This window comes from Chionomys nivalis, chromosome 7 (assembly GCF_950005125.1).
Source record: "Chionomys nivalis chromosome 7, mChiNiv1.1, whole genome shotgun sequence".
Classification (NCBI taxonomy): domain Eukaryota; kingdom Metazoa; phylum Chordata; class Mammalia; order Rodentia; family Cricetidae; genus Chionomys; species Chionomys nivalis.
Window position 1 is genome coordinate 1,197,415 of NC_080092.1, and position 5,632 is coordinate 1,203,046.

At 48.4% G+C, this 5,632-nt stretch overlaps 1 long non-coding RNA gene across 1 annotated transcript; it reads right to left on the bottom strand.

Annotated features, from left to right (window-relative positions):
- Positions 1-457: 457 nt before the first annotated feature.
- LOC130877963 (uncharacterized) lies at positions 458-5,266 on the bottom strand. The gene is made up of 3 exons (XR_009057420.1): positions 5,114-5,266; positions 2,387-2,443; positions 458-839 (listed from the first exon to the last, which is right to left on the bottom strand). It is a non-coding gene; the product is annotated as an uncharacterized LOC130877963 (long non-coding RNA).
- Between the last annotated feature and the right edge of the window lie 366 nt (positions 5,267-5,632).

Genomic DNA, 5,632 nt, shown 5'->3' on the forward strand with positions numbered 1-5,632 from the left:
CAGAGTCTGGGGATTAGAGGGCTCATCGAGTTCAAGGTTGTTCTAGTGAAGAGTTGTGAGAAAAACCCGGAGTTTTTTGTTTGTTTTGTTTTATTCTCTCTAGGTAGCTCAGGCTGACTTTGGAGTCTGACCCCTTGTTTCCACCTCCTGAGTGCTGGGATTCCAGGAGTGCATCTGCTAACTTTAGATGCTTCATGGGTGAGGGCGCCTCCAGGAGACAGGCCCACCAAGAATTACCTGCGCCCCATGATCTGAGCCTGGCAGACAGAGTCGGGGAAAGAATGAGCAAGCCACAGTAGTGAGGTGGGCCAGGAGCAGAAGCCAAGGTTACACTCTGGAGAGTCAGGTTCCAAGAGAACGGCAGGACAAGTCATCTCTTTATTTATTACATGTGTTTATTTATTGTGTGTGTGAGAGAGTGTGTGGGCATACAAGCCCATCTACAATCCACATATCATTCAACACACACTTACCTAGTCACCCATTTTCATTAAACAAAAACTCAAACTGAAACTGCATCCTTTGACCCAGGGGCTCTGTCATCGGGAAAGAAAATGGCCAAGGCTGCTCTGCTAAGGAGGGAAGGGCTGGAGACAGTTCACAAGTGTGCCACCAGAGGTAGTCTGTTGTGTTAACCTAGGAAAATGTGTGTGAAGGTGAACAAAGTCACACTCGAGAGACGTGAGCTTAAAAGTGAACCAAGCTCATGTCTGAGAGGCCTGAGGGTCTTCGGGAGAGGCTCTGGTGGACGGAGGAGGCCAAGTTCTTCTTCCTGGGAGCACCGTGCCAGAGGGTATCTGGGAAGCTGGATTGTTTCAGGGCACGTATTTCTTCTGAAGCTTTAAAGGAAAATCCAATAAAATATATTTTTAGACATTTCCTCAGCTAGGTTTGTGCACACCGTAGAAGCGGCTGCATTTCTTGAGGGCACTCTCTGTCTGGAGCTGAACTCAGCTCTTAGAAACCTCCTTGGGTACCTGGGGGCGGTACTTCTACCTTTCTCGTCTGTCCGCCCTTCCTTCCTCCCTCCCTCCCTCTCTCCTTCCTTCCTTCTTTTTTCCTTCCTTCCTTCCTTCCTTCCTTCCTTCCTTCCTTCCTTCCTTCCTTCCTTCCCTCTTCCCTCCCTCCTTCCCTCCCTCCTTTTCTCCCTGCCTCCCTCCTTCCCTCCCTCCCTTCCTCCGTCCCTTCCTTTTTTTGAGACAAGATTTCTCCACACAGTCCTGACTATTTTGGAACTCACTCTGTAGAGCAGACTGGCCTTGAACTCACAGAGATCTGCCTGCCTCTGTCTCCTGAGTGCTGGGATTAAAGGCACACAACACCATGCCAGCCCCTTCTGATTTTTTGGGAGAGAACTCTGAGGGTTGAGTGGTTTGCCCGAGGGATCACAGCTCACAGAGCACCACAGCCTGTGGGGATGTGTCAGAGCCAGGAGTCCTGTGTGATGAAGCAGCAGCTTTGGTTGTCTTGCTTTGGGGTAGGGTCAGGAGTGGGGAGAGGGATGCACCATCTATATCTGTCATATGTGTTGAGTGCTGCTGGGCCACCCCACATTTGTAGACAAAGGGGAAAGGCAAAAGTTCACCTTTGATTGTGGTTTGAATTTCCCAGCATGCATCAGTGCCCATTGGATCTGGGCACTCACGTTCTGTGCATACAGGAGCTGCAGATCTGGAAGGTAGCGCTCCTAAGGTTTTACTAGGAAGAGTCCTGCTGAGTGGGGGTGATTCCCAGCAGGTGACCTAGCTCTGGTGCTGGCTGTGAGGGGGCTGGGATAATGGGAGCCCAGCTGGAGTGGAGAACAGTTGCAGATGTCCCAGTGTGGCTCAGAACCATCTGTGTCAGGAAGGGACTTGTCACCACAGTGCTGGTCTACAAACAAACACACTGCAGTACATGCCCCCTGGGCCTTGCACACAGTTCAGAAAGGGAAAAGTTCTCACCTCATGGAGTGCCAATTCCAGGGCAGGGCAAAAGCCATCATGAGGACACAGGAATGGAATTTTGGCCTTTGAGTTTGAGACACACAGGATCAGAAAGTATGGACTCTGCAAGAACACAGGGGAAGAGCAGCCAGCCAGAAGAACAGCGTGTGCAAAGGCCCAGGGGCAGGAAAGAGCCGGTGTGTGAGAGGAGCAGATTATCTATCTGTGCAGGGACAGAGTGGCAAGGGCTGGGGTTGGCCGTGGACTCCCAGGCCCGGATGAGAGCTTAGATCCTGCTAGACTCCAATGGAGGTTGTTGTAGGTAAAATAGGACTGACATAGTCTGGTTTTCCATATAGGAAAACATTCTGGTTTCTGGAGGAGACTCTCTTAGTCTGCCTTCTGTTGCTGCTATCTCAGACTAAGAAACACGAAAGAGAAGGACGTTTAAATTGACTCACAATCTAAAAGGCCAGTACATGGTGCCGAAGAGAGTCTGCTGGCTCTTCAACCCATAGCTGAAAAATAGAAGGGCAAAAGGGGCGTATGATCAGCTCTCAAGATAACTCAGGAGAAAGGAGAGAGAGAGAGCGAGAGCGAGAGAGAGCGAGAGAGAGAGAGAGAGAGAGAGAGAGAGAGAGAGAGAGAGAGAACTCTCAAGCACGGGAAAGACATTTACTCCTCAACTGCATAAAGCTCACATTTTACAATATCCTTGGCAGTGGTTTCAGTGTGAATCTTGGCAAGATGAGCCATCTGAGAGCAGAACCAAAGGTGCAGTGTGGCTGAGGAACGCAGCAACAGTTGGCTAGTCTGGATAAGAAGGGGTGGGGGCCTAGATGATGGTGGGGACCCTGGAGCAGAGGACCTGGAATGAACAGCATGCACAGGGGGTTACTGGCTTACTTTTGTCTACTTTCTCCCCCAAATTTCAGGCTTCTAGAGATCAGAGAAAATGCACAACCTCTAGTATCCAACCTCTGGTTGCTTCTGAAGTGAATCACTGCCCTAGAGACTACGGTGGGACAGTTCTTTAACACAGATGGCCCGGCCAGCTACTTAGCATTTGCTGGCGTCTGGCCCTGGATACTCCCTTCTCAAGCATCCTTTTCAAGTTCTGGGGCCACAGATTCCACTTTTGAGATCTTAGAAGTGGGAGACCAGAGTTGGAAACCTGGAGTGGCCTTTTGTAATGTTCTTAATGGCTTTTGCTTCATAACAGATAATTCCCAAACTAGAATGGTTTAAAATAGCCAGGCGTGAAAGGCTTTTTGCACCAAATGGATGGTTCCTCAGTTGAGTACATTGGGTGTTGCTCATGGCTATGGTTGGCTGGAGGGTCCACCGTGACCTTTACCATTTTGGAATGACAGTTGACACCAGCTATTGACTAAATTGTCTCAGTTTTCACAAGGCCTTGCATCTTTTAGGCAGAACAAGCATCCTTACCCAGCATTTCACCTCAGCAAAACAGAAGCTTTTAAAACATTCTATCAATAGAAATGTTAAGAGAACAGCCGAGATGCAGAGGAGTGGGAAAACTGACTTCACCTAACTGTGAGTTGTAATTGGAGGTACTCTCCTGCCTGCCAGTTCCCAAATAACCACTCTGAGGCTTAATATTAATTACAAACTGTTCAGTCAGTTTGTAATTAACAATAGTATAATATAACAATAAGCTCAGGCTTATTATTAACTAGCTCTTACAACTTAAATGAACCCATTTCTATTGTTTTATATTTTGCCTTGAGACTCGTGACTTGTCTGGTGGCTGCTGGTGTCTCTCTGATTCCACCTTCTTTCTCCCTTTATCTCTGTTTGGATTTCCCGCCTGGTTCTGGGCACTTCTGGGCTTGTTCAGTCCACCGCACAGGTGTGAGGGCTGGGGCCCACATCTTGGCCCTCTACATAGTGGTTTTTTTTTTTTTTTTCCAAGGCAGCTACAGTGGGAAGTTGACGACTGGGTGGAGGCGAATGGCTTCCGAGGTTAACGCTATTTAGTGGGGTTTACAGTAAACCACACTTCGTTGTTGAGACCAAATACCTTTCTTTGTAAAGAGCCCTAATATGTTGCTTCTGCTCAGTCATCTGTCTTGGTCTGGGAAGAGGGCAGGCCAGACTGCTCCTTAGGCTTGGCTCTCTCTCTCTCTCTCTCTCTCTCTCTCTCTCTCTCTCTCTCTCTCTCTCTCTCTTGCATAGCCTTCAATACCTCTCCAGTCAGGCTAAATCAGAACCAAAGCCAGACCTGGGGGCACACCTTTAATCTCACCTAAGAGCACCTAAGAGACGGAGGCAGGCAGATCTCTGCGTTTGAGGCCAGCCTGGTCTACAGAGCAAGTTCTAGGCCACCCAGGGCTACATAATGAGACTCCGTCTCAAACAAACAACCGAACAAACACCCACTAAACAACAGCAGCAGAAACAAAGGCCAAGCCATAGAAACCACTAGTTGTGACGGTCACAGCCTGGCTTGGAGCTGAGGGAGTTTAGTCTGTGGGCGTTCTTTACTTGGGGCACTGGGCCTGGTGTGGTTGAGAATAGAAAGTCTGTCTTCCTGAGCAGTGGAGGCCATCTGGATCTGTAGTGGGTGGGGCTATTACCACCTGATAATTGACAAGGGTTTTCTGTACCAAGTGACCCTAGATATGGGAGAGGCAGGGACAGGAACAATTGGAGAGAAAAGAAGGGGGTGTGTTTGCTTCTGTGGCTGCTGTTCAAACTACACATACCTTGTGATTTCAAAACAAAATCCAGCCCAAGAGCATTCCCGAGACTCGGAGCCCAGGGAGAAGCAGGTCCACTCCCTCTGCTGACTTCAGGGCAAGGCCTTTCACTTCTTCCCAGCTTCTGGGAGTTCCCTCATCTTGGCCTTCCTTAGCTTGTAGCTGTATCCATCCAGGCTTGGCCTGAGTCTCCATGCCCCCTTCATCCCCCCTTTCCCCTTTTCTCTCCCTCCCAAGGTTTCAAACAGGATCTCACTAGCCTGGGCTGGCCCAGAACTTGTTAAGAATATCAGGCTGGCCTTGAACTCATAGAGATTCACTTGCATCCATGTCCCAAGTGCTTGTTTTAAAAGTGTGAACCACCCACTGCTCCTGACCCCTCTTCATCTAAGATCTATATCACTGGAGGTAGAACCCACCGTAGTCCAGGGTGGCCTTGTCTGACTACATCTATAAAGATGCTACCTCTAGGGGCTGGAGAGATGCCTCCTTGGTTAAGAACACTTCTCTTCCAGAGGATCCAGATTCAACTGCAAGCACCCACATGGCGGCTCACAGCAATCACACAGCTGCTACAGTTCCAGTGTATCTGATGGCCTCTATCAGGCTGCAACACATCCATCCACCTGGCAAAATACACATAGTTAATTTTCAAAAAGAAATTAAGATGCTATTTCTTTTTTCTTTTTCTTCATTCTTCATTTCTTTTTCCTTCCTTCCTTCCTTTCTTTTTTTTTTTTTTTTTTTTTTGATTTTTTTGAGAGAAGGTTTCTCTGTGTAGCTCTGCCTGTCCTGGAACTTACTTTGTAGACCAGGTTGGCTTTGAATTCACAGAGATCCACCTGTCTCTGACCCGATTGCTGGGATTAAAGGTGTGCACCACCACTGCTTGGTGAACTACTATTTCTAGTGAAGTCAGATGTTGAAGTTTTAGTTGGACAAAAGCTTATGGGACATGATTTAACCCAGCATGGAAGGCAAAAC